Source organism: Girardinichthys multiradiatus, chromosome 9 (assembly GCF_021462225.1).
Source record: "Girardinichthys multiradiatus isolate DD_20200921_A chromosome 9, DD_fGirMul_XY1, whole genome shotgun sequence".
Lineage (NCBI taxonomy): Eukaryota > Metazoa > Chordata > Actinopteri > Cyprinodontiformes > Goodeidae > Girardinichthys > Girardinichthys multiradiatus.
This window is the reverse complement of record NC_061802.1, coordinates 9,859,748-9,880,878: the sequence shown is the minus strand read 5'-3', so window position 1 is coordinate 9,880,878 and position 21,131 is coordinate 9,859,748. Positions and strand designations below refer to the sequence as shown.

Here is a 21,131-nt window from a genome sequence, read left to right as displayed (position 1 = left end):
CAAATAGGTCTGAATAAATGGCCCTTATAGGTAAAGGGTTTTGGTAGATCTGCTGTGTTGTGTGAGCTATTTTCCTGGCATGGTTTAGATAATCTTTTTTATCCTGACAGGAAACTCGGTACAATTTCAAGCATGTTGAATGAAAAATCAACTTTGTTAGTTTGAAGAAATGTTTCTGTGTTTTTCTTGTGATCTGCTGAACTTTGGTGTTTTGGGTTCTTATTCTTTATGTCCGAGTATATATTCTTTTTTGTGATTTGTTGTCTAGTTCAGTTAATTTCCCTGCGTTTCGTTGTACTGTTTACAGTACAATACAATTTTGTGTAATTTCCAGGCATTTTCTTTTACTAAGGGCATGTTTTTCTTCTCCCTGTTTTTCACTCCTCGTGCCTCTAGTTTTTCCCACCATCACTTATTTTAGGTTGGACTATTTTTATTTCTTAACGTTTTCCCTCGTGAACCTGTTTGCATACTTAACATCAAAACATGACACTGTCAGTGCAAGCATCTTAAGTCATGCCTAATTTCTTCATTTTCTGCTTTTAAGAAATCTTTTAAATTGGTTCTGAGAAACATTTCTATAAACTCTCTAAACTGATTCTTTGGCCACTTTTTCCTTTTATTTTTTGGCCAAAACCTGAGCATTTAAAAAAAATATTTTTAGCTTACCTCAATGAGGAATAAAAGCCTTCTAAAACTAAGGATGAACGTATATGTGTCTACATAAAACAGAAACGTTTTTAATACAATGTTACTCGACATATATAATCGTTTTAAAATGTTTCTTGTTCAGTTGTGGTTGATGTTGTACCCCACAATGCTTCTATTTATTTATTATGTCTAAAAGCTAGAAACATGTAAATAAGCATCAAAAGATTGTGTGCAAGACAACCGACAAGACAGCCAAAAGTCGCCCAGTTATGACTCCACATTCAGAACACCAAATTCAAGCTTCGGGATGGATAACACGCTGGTCAGCCTACACAGACTGAGAAGGGGACTAAAAGACCACACAAAAATTAAAAACCACAGGAAAATAACCACCTATTTCATAACCACCTGTTTTTTTACCTGAGAAACTTTATGCTCACAAACAACATCCGTGGCCGCCATTAAGGCGACTTACCTGTACAGCTACTGCATCGGTTATTGCTGAGGCATGGGCTGATTTATTTCCTTATCTCTCAGATTTGGGTTGTTCCTTCTCTTAAAGCCAAGATTCCAGTTGTTTCATTATCATATAAAAACGTGTTTCAAACAGAGATACTTTGTTTGAGGAATGGGGAGAGACTCGTTAACTTCAACCTTTTACTTTCCCAAATTTCATCAATTTCTGTAGAAAATCAGAGTGCTTACTCCATTCTCTTTAAAAATGTTTTCGGTTCGGTCAACAAAATGTATTTTCTGTGTAAAACAAGATGCATTCTTCAGTTCCAGACATGAAATTTTTGTTAATATGCTTTAGTTCACTTTTGTTTTAGAAGAGCAAGGCTTCAAATGCTTTCTAAGTGTCAGAGACATATAAAAGTCCTGCACAGTGGTCAGAAGGATTTTAAGCCATTCTTCTTACAGGATAGTGGTCAGGTCACTACGTGATACTGGTGGAGGAAAACGTTTCCTGACTCGCTCCTCCAAAACACCCCAATAATATTTAGATCTGGTGACTGTGCAGGCCATGGGAGATGTTCAACTTCACTTTCATGTTCATCAAACCAATCTTTCACCAGTCTAGCTGTGTGTATTGGTGCATTGTCATCCTGATACACGGCACTGCCTTCAGGATACAATGTTTGAACCATTGGATGCACATGGTCCTCAAGAATGGTTCGATAGGCCTTGGCAGCCCATCTAGCACAAGTATTGGGCCAAGGGAATGCCATGAAATGGCAGCCCAAACCATCACTGATCCACCCCGATGCTTCACTCTGGGCATGCAACAGTCTGGGTGGTACGCTTCTTTGGGGCTTCTCCACACCGTACCTCTCCCGGATGTGGGGAAAACAGTAAAGGTGGACTCATCAGAGAACAATACATGTTTCACATTGTCCACAGCCCAAGATTTGCGCTCCTTGCACCATTGAAACCAACGTTTGGCATTGGCATGAGTGACCAAAGGTTTGGCTATACCAGCCCGGCTGTGTATATTGACCCTGTGGAGCTCCCGACGGACAGTTCTGGTGGAAACAGGAGAGTTGAGGTGCACATTTAATTCTGCTGTGATTTGGGCAGCTGTGGTTTTATGTTTTTTGGATACAATCCGGGTTAGCATCCGAACATCCCTTTCAGACAGCTTCCTCTTGCGTCCACAGTTAATCCTGTTGGATGTGGTGCGTCCTTCTTGGTGGTATGCTGACATTACCCTGGATACCGTGGCTCTTGATACATCACAAAGACTTGTTGTCTTGGTCACAGATGCGCCAGCAAGACGTGCACCAACAATTTGTCCTCTTTTGAACTCTGGTATTTCACCCATAATGTTGTGTGCAATTCAATATCTTGAGCAAAACTGTGCTCTTACCCTGCTAATTGAACCTTCACACTCTGCTCTTACTGGTGCAATGTGCAATCAATGAAGACTGGCTACCAGGCTGGTCCAATTTAGCCATGAAACATCCCACACTAAAATGACAGGTGTTTCAGTTTCATTGTCCAACCCCTGCATTTGATCAACGTAGGCCAGAAAATAGGGCTCTGTTAGATTAAAACAGTCAAATATTCCAAAATGATATCATTTGAGAAGGTTAGAACACCATATCAAAGCTGTAACTTTTAAACAGGTGTGGACATATGGATATTTATTGTCAGTTTCTTAAGTAAAATAAATGAGAAAACAAAACTGGAGGAAATAAGATTTAAGATTTTCTGTTAAATACAATTCATAAAGAGATTTCTGGTGAGGAATAAAGTAGGACAGTGCTATTTTTTATAAAACTACACACTGGTGTATCACATCAGCTGCACAGCTGCAAAATTCTGAGTAACATTGTTACTCAGAATTTTGAAGGAGGTTTGCCATGTTTAAACTACAGACATTTAGTTTGTTGTGCTCCTGACTGTTAAAGTGAGAGTGAACACCAAGTTTACCCTGAAAGCAGGCAGCAAGATACTAAAAGAAGTCTCTAGAAACTCAAAATTATCATTGCATGGCCTACAGCAGGTTCTTGTTACTGTTGATATGAAAGTGCATGCCTGGACAATCAGAAGTAGGTCTCACAAGTTTAACTATCATGGGAAGTGTTCAAGGAGGAAACCTTTGCTCTCTAAGAAAACAATTAAGGCTGGAGTAAAGTTTGCCAGGATACTGGAATAATGTTTAGTATAAACCAAGTACAGCATTCAGAATAACTTCAACTGTGAATCATAGAACTGGAAGAGTCATAGTTTGGGGGAACTTTGCAGCTCCAGGACCCGCTCAGTTCAGCATCATACAATCCACCATGAATACTACAGTGTATTTACCATTTACCTCTTCACAATAGTAAACACATTTTTGGTGATACGTTTTGTTTAATAAGTGAAAACAGGTTTTTACCTGTTATTAAATCATTAACTTTCTAAGGATAAATTTAAAAAGGGACATTTATATTTGAACATTTCTTAATAAAGAATTGAATATTTAACAGGGTTGGCTATTCTTTTCACGACTGTACTGTGCAAAGATTGTTTTTTTGAAGTTTTTTATATGGTTTGTTTTCCGCTAAGCCTGTCTCTTTGAAATGAGCACAGTAATGTAATCACGTACAGTGTGACCTGGTGACACATATACATGCTGTATGCAGACGCAGTGTTCAGTCACTGATTTATTATGGTAGACTTCCGGAGTGTGCCAACAGAGATGCTCAATGGAGAAAATAAAACCACACATAAAGGCCTCCTTTTTAACATCCTTTCACATCTTGTTAGATGTTCCAGCACAGAACTAAAGTGCTGATTATTTACTGCAATGTGGCATCATTCTCTCGCAAATGAATAAAAGTTTCTATTACAAAAGGTACTGCAATTACTTGCTCAAAATGTAAACGGTATTTTTGCGTATGTGCAGAAATGAAACCTGTAATTAGCTGTAATTCGACACCAGAATGTGATTCATTTACTCTTCAATTCTTCACAGGTGTGATAATTAAACTGAGTTTGTGGAGCCACCTGATCAATGTGAGGGTGGGGATCAATTAGTCACACAAACACTACACAGACAAGTTCTTATTTGGTTCATAAACTTAGGAGAAACATAATAGTTATGTGGAATATTTGTACACAATGAAGAACCCCTTTGAGATACTAATAAAGGTCTGCTGGTATGTTACGGGATCAGTTATAAATAAAAATATTAAATGTCGATATTTCTGTTACAATTATGTAGCATAGTGTGTTATTTTACAGTGCTGTTTAAAAAATGTAAACCTCTGCCATAATGTCTTTATATTTTACTTCCAAGGAAGTAAAATATGTTGGCTGTTGAAGCATTGGCTCCAGCTGCAGTCCACACCATGTGAATTTCCTTCATATTGGTTTGATTTTGCAATCCTCTTAATGCTGACATTCTTGCTGTGACTTTAGCACGTTTTTGCCACACTTTGTTTTACCTTCCACTTAACTTTCCTTTAATATGCTTGGATACAGCTCTCTGTGAACAGTCAGCTTCTTTTAGAATGAAATTTGATGACTTACCCTCCTTATCTAACAGTCTCTTTGACAATTGTCAAAGCAGCAGCCTTGCCCATGACTGTGGAGGCCATAAAATTTATTTATTTTTAAATTAAAATCCATTTTGATTGGTCTTATGTACACACATAAGACCAATCAACTCTGTTTTAATAAACAGAGTTTTAGGGTTTCATTAGGTGTAAGCCATTGTTAATAAAATTAAAAGAAATTATCACTTAAATATATATATATATTATACTGTGTGTAAATCTGTATACTTTAAACTCTTTAATGGGTTTTCCTCCACAATTCTTTTAAGGCTGTAGTTATTCCTGTTGCACCTTCATCCACCACACTTTTCCTTCCACTCAACTTTCCGTTAATATGTTTAGATATACAGTACTCTGCAAATTGCCTGCTTCCTTAACAACTGCCAGCTTATCCTCCTTGTGGAGGGTGTCAATCAATGTCTCTCTCTTTCTCTCTCTCTCTCTCTACATATACAGTACAGACCAAAGGTTTGGACACACCTTCTCATTCAAAGAGTTTTCTTTATTTTCATGACTATGAATATTGTAGCTTCACACTGAAGGCATCAACACTATGAATTAACACATGTGGAATTATATACTGAACAAAAAAGTGTGAAACAACTGAAAATATGTCTTATATTCTAGGTTCTTCAAAGTAGCCGCCTTTTGCTTTGATTACTGCTCTGCACACTCTTGGCATTCTGTTGATGAGCTTCAAGAGGTCGTCACCTGAAATGGTTTTCCCTTTTGCCTTCACTCTGCGGTCCAGCTCACCCCAAACCATCGCGATTGGGTTCAGGTCCGGTGACTGTGGAGGCCAGGTCATCTGGCGCAGCACCCCATCACTCTCCTTCTTGGTCAAATAGCCCTTACACAGCCTGGAGGTGTGTTTGGGTCATTGTCCTGTTGAAAAATAAATGATGGTCCAACTAAACGCAAACCGGATGGAATAGCATGCCGCTGCAAGATGCTGTGGTAGCCATGCTGGTTCAGTATGCCTTAAATTTTGAATAAATCCCCAACAGTGTCACCAGCAAAGCACCCCCACACCATCACACCTCCTCCTCCATGCTTCATGGTGGGAACCAGGCATGTAGAGTCCATCAGTTCACTTCATCTGCGCCGCACAAAGACACGGTGGTTGGAACCAAAGATCTCAAACCTGGACTCATCAGACCAAAGCAAAGATTTCCACTGGTCTAATGTCCTTTCCTTGTGTTCTTTAGCCCAAACAAGTCTCTTCTGCTTGTTGCCTGTCCTCAGCAGTGGTTTTCTAGCAGCTATTTTACCATGAAGGCCTGATTCACACAGTCTTCTCTTAACAGTTGTTCTAGAGATCTATCTGCTGCTAGAACTCTGTGTGGCATTGATCTGTTCTCTAATCTGATCTGCTGTTAACCTGCGATTTCTGAGGCTGGTGACTCGGATGAACTTATCGTCCGCAGCAGAGGTGACTCTTGGTCTTCCTTTCCTGGGGCATTCCTCATGTGAGCCAGTTTCTTTGTAGCGTTTGATGGTTTTTGCGACTGCACTTGGGGACACTTTCAAAGTTTTCCCAATTGTTTGGTCTGACTGACCTTCATTTCTTAAAGTAATGATGGCCACTTGTTTTTCTTTACTTAGCTGCTTTTTTCTTGCCATAATACAAATTCTAACAGTCTATTCAGTAGGACTATCAGCTGTGTACTCTATCCACCTCCTGCACAACACAACTGATGGTCCCAGCCCCATTTATAAGGCTTGAAATCCAACTTATTAAACCTGACAGGGCACACCTGTGAAGTGAAAACCATTTCAGGTGACTACCTCTTGAAGCTCATCAACAGAATGCCAAGAGTGTGCGGAGCAGTAATCAAAGCAAAAGGTGGCTACTTTGAAGAACCTAGAATATAAGACATATTTTCAGTTGTTTCATACTTTTTTGTTCAGTATATAATTCCACATGTGTTAATTCATAGTTTTGATGCCTTCAGTGTGAAGCTACAATATTCATAGTCATGAAAATAAAGAAAACTCTTTGAATGAGAAGGTGTGTCCAAACCTTTGGTCTGTACTGTACATAAATATGTGTGTGTGTGTGTGTGTGTGTGTAATTGGGCATATGCAATGTCACGATTTGAAAAACAAAAACAAAACGGAACTTCGGGTCTTCAGCTGTAAGCCATACTTATCAAAATGAACAGAAGTAAATACTAGATGTATATCTCTGTGTGTAATGAACTTCTCTATGATTTAGATTTTTGAATTTAAATACTGACATGAAGAAAATTATATAATATTTATTTATTTAATCCAAAGCGGTGACCGCTTCTCTAACGGTGTTTCTGGCTCTCAATTGGTTCACACTCCTCCTCTGCTGAAGCTGAGGGAGGGTGGATGAAGAGGAGGAAAGATCCGACTTTCAGATGAATTTCACTCGCGAAAGCACCGAACCTCCCCAGAAATCATAAAGCACTTCGATCAGGAAGGATGGCTTGTGGACGCTGAATAGATATGCAGCCGGGATGAAAAATTATATACCGGATTTTTTCGCACCACTTTGGTTTTAGTTCTGCTTCAGTCTCGGGGAAAAAAAAAAAAAAGTGGACAAGCCTGAAACCTTTTGAGGACGTGAATAATTTTAGCAGCAGCGTGTACATGTAGGAAAAAAATAACAATGGCAGAGCGTGGACTTCCCGCTGGAAGAGGACAACTGTGGCGTAGCCCCATCCGAGTTTAGGACGGTGATAAACAGCCGCTGGTCCGGGATGATTTAGATGTTTAGATGCGGTGAAAGCTGCTCTCTCATCCGGAAACAAGGGGCGAGAGGCGTCGGGATTCCCTTTGTCCGCACGTGTGGTTGAACTGGGAGCAAGGCACCAGGTACTGGTTTAATTTGATGATTTCCAACTATTAGTAATAAAAACAACTGTCAGGAAAATGGAAAATGAAGAGTCTTCTTTGCTTAAGCATTCGTAGAGGATTTTGTTTTCGTTCTCATCTTAAAGGTGCAAAGTTCAGGTGTTTCCACTGTCGCAGATTAATAATGTCAACCTGCACACAATCCAGTTTCATTTAAATATTGTTCCGGTTATACTTAAACAGGCAGCTATACTGCATTTATGTTCCAATTGATTATTCTCTCATATTTGATTATCATTTTAAGCTCACCTTAAATTGAGTATTTGTTTTCACCTGTCTCTAATTCTACTTAATGTAGATATGCTGGGGTCACACTTTGATCAGTCATAACATTATGACCACAGACAGATGAAGTGAATATTAACACTAATTATTTCTTCATGATTGCACCTGGTAGTTGCTGAGATATGTTAAGCAGCAAGTGGAGAGGTTTTTTTTTCTCCTCAAGGTTGATGTGTTATGAGCAAGAAATATAGGTAAGTTTAAGGATTTAAGATTTTGTCAGGCCAGATTGATAACATGCCTGGGATAGATCATCTACAAATCTACACCTCTTTTAGGGTGTTGCTGTTCTGCAGAGGTCTGTACCTTTAAAAAGTGGTTCAAGGAATGCAGTTATGAACAGGCTTTAGGGCAACCAATCCAACAGACACTGTAGCTGGATCACAGAAGACGTTTTTGCTAGTTCTGATTGAGTGGTCAATGCACAGTGCAGCTCCGTTTTTTGCTCATGGGGCAACAGAGCTGCAGACAGGTCAGGCCCATGCAGACAACTTTATACTGCCAAAAGATCTAACAATGGGCATTTGAACATCAGAACTGGAATACAGTGCAATCAAGCAAGGTGGCCTGGCCTAATGTATCACACAGGTGTGTGATCCTTACATGTGTAGCACATGCCGCCAAGAGCGCATAAAGTGATGCAATGGGAGATGTTTTGCTGGGACATCTTTGGCCCTGCCTTCCATGTGGATATCACTTTAAACATTCAACCCTCCTGAGCATTTTTGCAGACAATGTACACCTTTCATTGAAACGGTATTACCCGAAGGCTGTTGGTTCTTTTCAACAGGATAATGTGCCCTGGCATAAAGCATAAAACATCCAGAAATGGTTTGAGTAGCACATTGAATTTTAGTTCTTAGCTATGGCTCCAAATTCCCCAGATCTCAGTCTAATTGACAAACATGTCCGAATTATGGAGGCTTCTCCTAGTAAATGATTGACCACAAAGGATCTGCTTCTAAGACTGTTCAGCCAAATGTCTCGGATTACCTTCAGGATTCTACTGGACCCCATGGCTTAATGGGTCAGTTGTAAAAAAGGGACCAACACAAAGAAATTCTGTGTAACCTCAAAGGTGCACACAGGTATAGCCTACTTATGAAACTATCCTCGCTTTACCTTGTTAGCCTTCCTAGTAGCTGAATGGCCACTTTTGCATGAGGATTATAATCTTATTGCAAATTTTACATGACAGTCTAAACATTCGCCTATTCCTGAGCGTGACGTCTTTTCCAGCGTAATACTAGTTAGTTTCTCTGACAGACCTCTGGTCTACGATGAGCATCTAAAGATGCACTAAAGTATATACGGTGTCACTGTTAAACAAATGTGAGGCAATGCAAGCCAACAATCGATGAAGACATGAATTGATTTGATGCTGCAAATAACGTCAAATACAGAGCTTGTTTGTATGCAGACAATGAACACAGATAGAAAATCTAGGAACTTCTCTTTTGTTAGGGGGGAGCTCGGGGACTCCCAAGAATGAGGGATCCAAAGCAGGGCTGCTTTGTGAATAAAACTGTAAAACAGAACAAATCAATTGGCTGAAGGTCTTAATGGCAGATGTACTTCCTGTCTCCGCTGACTTTTTTTTTTTTAAATCCTTGCTTCCTCATATGACCTCTTATTTAACTGTGTGGCTGTGGTTCTTTACTCCATAGATGCCCTGATACTCTGTATTCTTCATGGTCCCCTATCATCACACCGTGGTTTTACCTCAGTTTTTTCATCTCACTCAAAGTTGCTCACATAAAAATGTGTGGCACTGTTAGTTCATATGCCTTGCTTGAGATTCAGAATCTATTGATCTGTTGGCTACACTCAATGTTTAAATGTGGAAACACATCGATCCTTGCTATTACTGAAGAAGTACTGACTCACTTAGACCCTGAGCACTTCAGCAAATCCACCTATCTGTGTCAAGATTGACTTGAACAAATTACAGATATTAAATTGGTATCATTTTACTGTTGAAAATAGTCATACTGGACCACTTTCAGACTGCAATTAAACTGTCTATTGTGTCCTTTCTGACTGAACTAAACGTGTGCGCGGTTCTGTGCACGGTTCTTGGGGATGGCTTTCTCTCTGCAGTAAACCTGGAAATTTAAAATAATTATACATTCTATCATTTCTCACTCTTTTTTTGCTTGCCAGTCAGTAAGCGTGCTCATAGTATGATACATTTACTTTATATTGTGGCTACAGTGTTTACTACATCCTGCATCCTGTTGTGCACAATAATGATCTTGGAAGGAAGCCAGACAGACACTAATAATAACCATCATTCAGCTCATTTTATCATCTTCCTTTTCTCACTTTTTAAAATAAATTTAATTGGACAGACCATTTGTCACAACTTTTTAATTTTAATTCCGTACATGGAGAGATGCAAGGCAGCACTCGATAGAAAAAACCTTAATGGTAACTCCAAAGGTGCTGTCTGATTTATTTCTGGAATATTCAGACAATTTCAATTGATTTCAGAATTGTAATTAATCTTTTAACTTCTTAGTCAAAGATTAGGTAACTGGATGAAGATCCCAAACATTAGTTTTTTCTGGCACTTGGAATACATTGGATTTTGTGCTAAAAGGTAGAAGGAATATTGGATGCAAACTGTTGCCATTAATTGTGATTTTTCCTGATATTGTTAGCTATTTAATTTTTTGTGTTAGTGTTCTACTCCCCCCACCCCACTCCACCAAAACACTCGTTCTTCAGACTACACTTTATGGGTTCAAAAAGAAACTTTCTTTGAAGAAGAGACAGATGTTTGCTGTAAATGCCAAGAGCAGGCTTGTGACTGAATTTCTTTGAGGAGGGCAAACAAAAGCTGCTACCCAGAAGAACAAAAGAAGTAGTTAATGTGTGTAAATATGCTTGCAGGTTTTGTTGGCATGGCCGGAAGAATGTAAAGGTTGCAAATAACCTCAATCCCACAATAGTGTTCAGTCTTCTTTTTTTTTTTTTTGGGCACGAGAGGACTTTATTGACAGCTACCAGACAGGAAAAGGACAGAGAGAGAAGGGGGAAGACAGGCAACAAAGGTCCCAAGGTAAGGGATCAAACCCAGGACAGCTGCGTCGAGGACTATCACCTCTGTAAAAAGGGCACCTCTCTACCGTACACCACACAATGCGCTGTGTTCGGTCTTTGTTTAAAGATGCTTATATCTTTTGAAGGAAAATTGGATGCATGCATGCAAGACAAAAATGCCTTCCCTATCAATGGTTGTTGAAGCAATGGAGCGGCATGTCTTCTTGTCTCTGCCGTCACTGAAAATATTTAACGTCTGGACCACTCTCACCCAGCATCTTCCCCCCTCGCAACCTGTTATATTCAACCCTCTGCATCTTAAATAACATATTGAAGGGCGCAGTTTTTCTTTCTGTGCTGCACCACCCAATCCACCCTAATATGTTGTTGTCCATCACACATCTAACCACCATTCTGTTTTATGATTCGATTGAATTTACTTTTTTTGTGTAAAATAACTTGAGATGATATTAGTTGTGAGTTGGCATTACATAAATAAAATGAATTGAATGCAATGTGGAAAAGCTCTTTTGTGGTCTCGAATGAAATATGATTCCAGTCCTGTTAAGTTCTTTATGCGTGTATATGTCTGTGCAGTATTTGCTGTGCTTGCATCTTGGTGGTAAATAATTTCTTTCCTACAGATACACAGCCTCTGCAATGAAGGCCTTATTCACACAGTCTCCTCTTAACAGTTGTTCTAGAGATGTGTCTGCTGCTAGAACTCTGTGTGGCATTGATCTGTTCTCTAATCTGAGCTGCTGTTAACCTGTGATTTCTGAGGCTGGTGCCTTCATGGTAAAATAGCTGCTAGGAAACCACTGCTGAGGACAAGCAACAAGCCGAAGAGACTTGTTTGGGCTAAAGAACACAAGGAATGGACATTAAACCAGTGGAAACCTGTGCTTTGGTCTGATGAGTCCAGGTTTGTGATCTTTGGTTCCAACCACCGTGTCTTTGTGCGGCGCAGAAGAGGTGAACGGATGGACTCTAGGTGTGATGGTGTGGGGGTGCTTTGCTGGTGACACTGTTGGGGATTTATTCAAAATTGAAGGTATACTGAACCAGCATGGCTACCACAGCATCTTGCAGCGGCATGCTATTCCACCCGGTTTGCTGTCTGGCTGTGTAAGGGCTATTTGACCAAGAAGGAGAGTGATTGGGTGCTGCGCCAGATGACCTGGCCTCCTCAGTCACCGGACCTGAACCCAATCGCGATGGTTTCGGGTGAGCTGGACCGCAGAGTGAAGGCAAAAGGGCCAACAAGTGCTAAGCATCTCTGGGAACTCCTTCAAGACTGTTGGAAAACCATTTCAGGTGACTACTTCTTCAAGCTCATCAACATAATAACAAGAGTGTGCGGAGCAGTAATCAAAGCAAAAGGTGGCTACTTTGAAGAACCTAGAATATAAGACATATTTTCAGTTGTTTCACACTTTTTCAGTACTTTGCAGAGTACTGTATATCTAAACATATTAACGGAAAATTGAGTGGAAGGAAAAGTGTGGTGGATGAAGGTGCAACAGGAATAACTACAGCGTTAAAAGAATTGTGGAGGAAAACCCATTAAAGAGTTTAAAGTATACAGATTTACACACAATATAATATATATATATATTTAAGTGATAATTTCTTTTAATTTTATTAACAATGGCTTACACCTAATGAAACCCTAAAACTCTGTTTATTAAAACAGAGTTGATTCAAACAGAGTTGAATCAAACAGAGTTGATCCAATCGAAATGGATTTTAATTAAAAAAAAAATTATTTTATGGCCTCAGTGTAATTTTAGCTGTTTGCGTCTCTTGGTTTTCCTTGGAAATAATAAATAATAAATCCCTTTAAATAAAAAATTATTTTAACTATTTTTGCAGATAGAAGAAAGGAAAGAAAACAGGAAGGCAAATGTGGTAATTTGTCTTTATAGATGTTTGCAAGAACGTAGAACAGAAAAGCAACATTTCATCACCAATTTAAAAATAAAAATGAAAAGGAAAGGTACTCTTAGGATGAAATACAACATGCATACATCCTAGATATGTAACAGGGCATATAAATGTACAGTTACAGTACTCTAACTGTCAGTGTTGATGTTACTTGCACCTGCAATCAGCTGAAAATTTGTCAACCACAGGGATCACCATTCTCATACATTTAGTAGATTATGAGACTATCTAAAGTACTTCACTCCAAACTAATGCAAGAACAGCTGTTTATTGTGAAACAGTATGTTGAAATGTGTTTAGTTAGCAGTGCGGAGACTTCACTTTTATGGTGATACAGCACTCTGAACAGTGGATAAAAACAAAATGCCTAACTTGTTGTGCACTGCTAAAAAAAACCCCAAAGAAACACTCTTTAATCAGAATATTATATTAAGTCAGTTAAACTTCTGGAATATTAATCTGGTCAGTTAAGTAGTAGAGGGGGTTGTTAATCAGTGTCAGTTGGTTTGGTGTTAATGGAATAAACAACAGGTGCACTAAATGGGCAACAATGACACAACCCCAAAGACAGGAATGGTTTTGCAGGTGGTAGCCCCAGACATTTTCTCTCCTCATTTCTTTTTCTGTCTAGATACCTAGACCCTACAGAGATTGCACAGGCAGTCCAACTCCACAAGGATGGCACTTCAATATGTGCCATTGCCCGAAGGTTTGTTGTGTCTCCCATCGCAGCCTCAAGAGCATGAAGGAGACTCTAGTAGACGGGCAGTTACTCTAGGTAACTGAGTTGTAAGCATTCAACAGAAATGGTGAGAATATTGTGCTATCTTTTGCTTCTGTGCTTTTTCGCCTTTCAGGTTAGCTTGGTTGTTGTGGAGACTTCCATCTGTAATTTTGGAAGCTTCTCACATAGCAGTGCTGGACGAACTGCATTAAATTCACAAGATAAATCAAAGAACACAATCTTCACACATCTGCTGGCTTTGTTCAGATCAAAATGCACTCACAGAAGCAGGACGATGATTGTGTCTTATACCCCTAACTCGACATGATAAGCACAATGAAGTGGGGCTTTAAAGGTTTTTGGAAATACAGTATTTTAATATTGTTTGAAAGATAGGACAACTGGATTGTTGTTAAAAGGTAAATACAGGTCCTTCTCAAAATATTAGCATATTGTGGTGAAGTTCATTATTTTCCATAATGTCATGATGAAAATTTAACATTCATATATTTTAGATTCATTGCACACTAACTGAAATATTTCAGGTCTTTTATTGTCTTAATACGGATGATTTTGGCATACAGCTCATGAAAACCCAAAATTCTATCTCACAAAATTAGCATATATTAAAAGGGTCTCTAAACGAGCTATGAACCTAATCATCTGAATCAACAAGTTAACTCTAAACACCTGCAAAAGATTCCTGAGGCCTTTAAAACTCCCAGCCTGGTTCATCACTCAAAACCCCAATCATGGGTAAGACTGCCGACCTGACTGCTGTCCAGAAGGCCACTATTGACACCCTCAAGCAAGAGGGTAAGACACAGAAAGAAATTTCTGAACAAATAGGCTGTTCCCAGAGTGCTGTATCAAGACACCTCAGTGGGAAGTCTGTGGGAAGGAAAAAGTGTGGCAGAAAACGCTGCACAACGAGAAGAGGTGACCGGACCCTGAGGAAGATTGTGGAGAAGGGCCGATTCCAAACCTTGGGGGACCTGCGGAAGCAGTGGACTGAGTCTGGAGTAGAAACATCCAGAGCCACCGTGCACAGGCGTGTGCAGGAAATGGGCTACAGGTGCCACATTCCCCAGGTCAAGCCACTTTTGAACCAGAAACAGCGGCAGAAGCGCCTGACCTGGGCTACAGAGAAGCAGCACTGGACTGTTGCTCAGTGGTCCAAAGTACTTTTTTCGGATGAAAGCAAATTCTGCATGTCATTCGGAAATCAAGGTGCCAGAGCCTGGAGGAAGACTGGGGAGAAGGAAATGCCAAAATGCCAGAAGTTCAGTGTCAAGTACCCAGAGTCAGGGATGGTCTGGGGTGTCGTGTCAGCTGCTGTGTTGGTCCACTGTGTTTTATCAAGGGCAGGGTCAATGCAGCTAGCTATCAGGAAATTTTGGAGCACTTCATGCTTCCATCTGCTGAAAAGCTTTATGGAGATGAAGATTTCATTTTTCAGCACGACCTGGCACCTGCTCACAGTGCCAAAACCACTGGTAAATGGTTTACTGACCATGGTATCACTGTGCTCAATTGGCCTGCCAACTCTCCTGACCTGAACCCCATAGAGAATCTGTGGGATATTGTGAAGAGAACGTTGAGAGACTCAAGACCCAACACTCTGGATGAGCTAAAGGCCGCTATCGAAGCATCCTGGGCCTCCATAAGACCTCAGCAGTGCCACAGGCTGATTGCCTCCATGCCACGCCGCATTGAAGCAGTCATTTCTGCCAAAGGATTCCCGACCAAGTATTGAGTGCATAACTGTACATGATTATTTGAAGGTTGATGTTTTTTGTATTAAAAACACTTTTCTTTTATTGGTCGGATGAAATATGCTAATTTTGTGAGATAGGAATTTTGGGTTTTCATGAGCTGTATGCCAAAATCATCCGTATTAAGACAATAAAAGACCTGAAATATTTCAGTTAGTGTGCAATGAATCTAAAATATATGAATGTTAAATTTTCATCATGACATTATGGAAAATAATGAACTTTATCACAATATGCTAATATTTTGAGAAGGACCTGTATACTGGAACAGTTAATCAAGAAGAGGTTCTGTAGCATCCTAGAAAACTGTTTACTGTCAGCACTTAGGACTGTGGGCTGATCATATCTGCAGCTTTGTTTAAGATCTTACTCTCCATGGTGTCTCTTCACCTCACTGACAAGCCAGCTAAAGTGGGAGGCAGTCAGGCTTTCAGTGTGTCTTAAAATAAGGGTCATGTAGATCCGGTTGTGATGAGGTCCTGACTTAGAGTTGGGCAATATGGACAAAGAAATGATCGCAATATTATTTTTCCTTATTGAACATTTTTAATTCTCACGATACAGTTTTAAATGGCAATCCACTTCTGAGATGGCATCTATTCCCAATACAGACTTATGTAATAATGAAATGAAAATAAATTGTTAAATAATTACATTTTTTTTCAAAAATTGCAATAAACTATACATATAATACCCTTTAGCATTCTGGGACTTTATGGAATAATATTGAACAAAACCCATTTCAAACATGTTTGAATAAAATTATTAAATAATGCAAATCAAGTTTACACTCTGGTTGAAATCTTTTTTATCTTGTAAAAATGCTGAAATAATGGTAACCCTGTGTATTGCATGATGGGCCACATGTAATGTTTGTCCTATTGAATTTTAAACCCTACCTTTATCGTTATTGTCATTTTCTGTTCCTCGATAAAATATTGTAATTGTTTTATTGGTCATCATTAGTGACACTGTAGTTGTATGTCATAAAATGGAAATCAAAGGAGTATATATATATGAGTGTTGGGGAAGGAACTGCAGTTTGTTAGTTCAGCTTGTGTAAGTTTAATTCTTCATTTCCTTAACGCCAGGAACCTTATTTCCATCACCAAGCGATGACCTTCATAACAAAAAGACACACAGTTGCACATAGTCAAAATGCCTCTTTCTAGCTGCTGTAATGTTTCTTTATCGTTGGTCAAAAACTATGTTAAAACATCCAGTAAAAAACACATTTCAGTTGCACATTATTTGAATACTCATTTCTGTACTTTTTCTCTTACTAATTTTCCTTTACTGAAATTTGAATGTTCTTGCTTGCAACATACGAAATATATCTGTATTCTCTATCTCCTGGTTACAAAATTTGCTGTGCTTGAGCTGGATGACTTGAAAACATAAGCGAGATAATTGAAAATAATTACTATACTGAGCAGTCTTCAAGTATGTCCATGCTAAGCGGATGAAAAGATTGAAGGATGAGCTTTGAATTGGTCATAATTCAACAATTAAATGCATAGTCAGATAATAAAGTTCCCTTTCACACTTTTCTAGAGATATACAACATGATTTTATGTGTATTATTCAGGGTCATGTTGATCACTGGTTATAAAAATGTGAAATGGTTCTTCCCCACTATTTAAGCCAAAATGTATAAAACTGAACTGAGGCTGTTTTTCAAAAAAATATTTGCTGGACCAATGTTTTTCATTCTCACTGTACTGTGAAGCTGTTGATAATGCCAATTCCCCACAGTCACAGAAACATTTGTTAGGTGTAGAACTTTAGAAGCATATATCATAATTTTTCATTATTTAGTTGTGGTCAGCTTTGTAGCACATAAGAAAATGGGGAGGAAATGACATGAAAGGACAAATAGTGAACACAAGGCAGCAAAGTATGCAGCCAAAGGTTGCCCAAAAATAATGATGATAAACTTGGAGTACCAATGTATAATAATGTCTACCCCAGAGGAAAGTAGCGATAACATTTCTATCTTGAATTTGAGAGTACAAAGAGTAGATTTATCAGGTCATTAATCCATTAAGGAGAAATTCAGGAAAGCTGTTGGATAAGTGAAATGGTTTGGAGACCCAAGAAACCGGCACTTGCGGAGGAATTAAAAGTGCTCTGTGATAATCTTAGTCTGCCTGTAGTTACTCAGGGGAAAATGAAACAAATTTACGATAATTAGAATTTGAAAAACTAAAATTCAGGCACCATTCAGGTAGACACTGCAATTTCTTCTTCATCTCCTACCAGAATCGTTTTACTGATGTGCGCAGGCACAAGTCAGTATTCCCATTTTGATTAAATAACTGTAACCCCCTGGAATGCTTTATATTATTTAGCCATGAAGTGATGGTGCACATAATCTCATAATCGGTACATGTTTTACAGGCTAGGGTTTAACTTCACTACAGTAATATACAGGGGTTGGACAATGAAACTGAAACACCTGTGATTTTAGTGTGGGAGGTTTCATGGCTAAATTGGACCAGCCTGGTAGCCAGTCTTCATTTATTGCACATTGCACCAGTAAGAGCAGAGTGTGAAGGTTCAATTAGCAGGGTAAGAGCACAGTTTTGCTCAGAATATGTACACAACATTATGGGTGACATACCAGAGTTCAAAAGAGGACAAATTGTTGGTGCACGTCTTGCTGGCGCATCTGTGACCAAGACAGCAAGTCTTTGTGATGTATCAAGAGCCACGGTATCCAGGGTAATGTCAGCATACCACCAAGAAGGACGAACCACATCCAACAGGATTAACTGTGGACGCAAAAGGAAGCTGTCTGAAAGGGATGTTCGGGTGCTAACCCGGATTGTATCCAAAAAACATAAAACCACGGCTGCCCAAATCACGACAGAATTAAATGTGCACCTCAACTCTCCTGTTTCCACCAGAACTGTCCGTCGGGAGCTCCACAGGGTCAATATACACGGCCGGGCTGCTATAGCCAAACCTTTGGTCACTCATGCCAATGCCAAACGTCGGTTTCAATGGTGCAAGGAGTGCAAATCTTGGGCTGTGGACAATGTGAAACATGTATTGTTCTCTGATGAGTCCACCTTTACTGTTTTCCCCACATCCGGGAGAGGTACGGTGTGGAGAAGCCCCAAAGAAGCGTACCACCCAAACTGTTGCATGCCCAGAGTGAAGCATCGGGGTGGATCAGTGATGGTTTGGGCTGCCATTTCATGGCATTCCCTTGGCCCAATACTTGTGCTAGATGGGCTGCCAAGGACTATCGAACCATTCTTGAGGACCATGTGCATCCAATGGTTCAAACATTGTATCTTGAAGGTGGTGCCGTGTATCAAGACGACAATGCACCAATACACACAGCAAGACTGGTGAAAGATTGGTTTGATGAACATGAAAGTGAAATTAAAATACTCCCAGGATCTGCATTAAAATCTTCTCTCCTTAATTTGTGAAGACGAAAAAGAAGTCCAACTTAAGTTAATTATTGTGGAGTAACTTGGAAGAGGAATGCATGGAAAGAGTGGTTGATTTATTTCATTTGCGGACATCAGCAGAAGTGCTGTACTGACAGAGAACGCATGAAAGAATAAAAAACCTTGGTAAAGGAATTTATTTTCTTTTCTGACAAATTTCATGCCTCAATGGTATGACTGACTCCCTGCTTGATCTATCTTTTGTAGAGTGTCGTTGACATTGTTGTTTACTCTCTCTTGAGGTTTGGGTTGCTCCTTTTCTAATTGTTTCACAATTCTCAGGAAAAATGTATTTTCAATGGAAATCTGTGATTTACACCTGTTTACTCCTACACAGTTAACCCACATTTGGTGCGTAGATGATCTTTGTAGGAAAAATACTCACTCTTTTGTTTTCTTGTGAATAAGCGGCAACAGATTCATTTGACATATTTCTTGCTGAAAGTCTTTCAGTTTTCAGCCACATACAGATTGACAGGTTTCCAGAAAGTTGCAGTGACAGATGCTGTGTCATCATCTATATATGGAAGTTCATATCAGGTTTCGAGGGCAGGAATCGACAGGCTGTATATTTGGAAAAAAAAACAACGTGTTTTTAAATTTCTTACTCACCTTGAGGCTAGTTTTGATTTATTTATGTTTAATGCCCTAAAGATTTTTAGATTTTCTGGCTCCAGCTGATCTTTTCTTCTTATTGAAATAAAATTTAAAAATGTATTTTATGATTTTTATTTATTTTTGTAATCAGTGGGTCATATTATTAAGTATACACATTGCAGAGGCTGTTTAAAAGGGTCACAGCAATAAAAGATAATACTGTCTGATTGCATTTAAAGAATGGGAGCTGGCTTTCTGAGTGGAATCTTTGTGCAGCTGTGGTTTGTTTTTGTGCATCTGAAGCCTACTTTCACTCTTTGCCAGTTTGCCAAGGATGCTGACTTTTTAATGCATGCTTTGCCTGATGTCAAATCTAGAGACCCATTTGGGTCTGATCCTAATTGTCTTTGAGATCAGTTGGTGAATAAACCGGAATTATAGGAATTACATGCATAGTGACATCAACCCCTCCGGAATCCGACTTTTCGCACACACATACACACTTTTCACTACCCTAACCAAGACTTTTGAAAAGATCTTCACCACTATTAAAGATTGAGCTGGAAAAAAAAAAGTCATTTCAAATGGATGATCCTGAGATTGTCACAACATGCAGTGCTTCTGACCCTGAAGCAATCTATGATAGAAAACTGTCTATTTAGATGCATGTCAATCCAATTAAGATCATGTCCTTTAAAAGGAATGATTTTATTCTGCTTGTTTGGAACTTGGTAAGCCTTTGAATTACATTGATGTAATTCATGAATACCTTTTAAACAGGTAATCTATAATTGGAACAAATACTTTCTACACTTTTCTGCACCTTAGAAGCTGGAAACCTTGAGCATGAAGCTGCTTTCAGTTTGAGACATTTTTATTTCATTGCTTTGGAGCCTCTCTCCTTGTGAAGCATAAACAAAGGGTTTGACAGAATTGGTGAAATCTATTTAGCTTTGATGTTGTGTTGTGTCAGAAGCACACATTTTCAAAAGCTATGTTTCTGACTGGGGATAAGAGCCAGTAAGCTGTCTAATGTGGACCAAGAGACGAGTCTGAAGCTTAGCCCAGTTAGGATTTTTCAACCCCGATGAGCTTGTTTAAAATGTGATTGCATAATGTTTTTGTTTCACTGTTTTTACTCCATTTAATCTTGTTTAAACTTTATTCAGCTTTTTGTACTGTTAACAATTCAGTTCTGATTTGTCCAGTTTGTCAGGAATTTCCCCTCAAAAATTCCTGTGCTGTATTTTATAATTTTTTAAAAGTAAGTGGTAGTAATACACAATAGATAGTGAGATGACTTGAAGTGACATTAAATTAAGGTTAATCAAGGACAGATTTGGGAATTTGATATATTTTATGTATAAGAAAAATTAGCACAATTTCCAGCTGTACAGATAATTGAAGGTACATACGCTCCATGTCATTATTCTAGAGTAAGAACAATAGGCAGGGTATGGGTCTTAAATCTGACATAGAGCAAACCTGTGTAGAGAGATGGGAGAGAACTGTCATAGGGTGAACGTCAATTTCAACTGCAGATTAAACACTCCTTCAGGACTGTGGGTGTCCTTTTATACACGCACTTGTAGGAAACTTCAACTATATGCACCTATTCTTGCAGGGACACAGAGCAGGAGCCTGTGTCCAGGAGTTATTGGGGAAGAGGTGGAGTCCACTCTGGAAAGGTTGTCAGTCCATCACAGGGCAACACACGACA

At 39.1% G+C, this 21,131-nt stretch overlaps 1 protein-coding gene across 1 annotated transcript in view; it reads left to right on the top strand.

Moving 5' to 3' along the window:
• The first annotated feature begins 7,097 nt into the window (after window positions 1–7,097).
• The window catches only part of pde4ba (phosphodiesterase 4B, cAMP-specific a), a 253,062-nt gene continuing 239,028 nt past the window's right edge, over window positions 7,098–21,131 (top strand). Inside the window, exon 1 of the mRNA XM_047375965.1 lies at window positions 7,098–7,538. The gene's annotated coding sequence lies outside the window, so the exon portion shown is untranslated. The remainder of the gene's footprint in view (window positions 7,539–21,131) is intronic.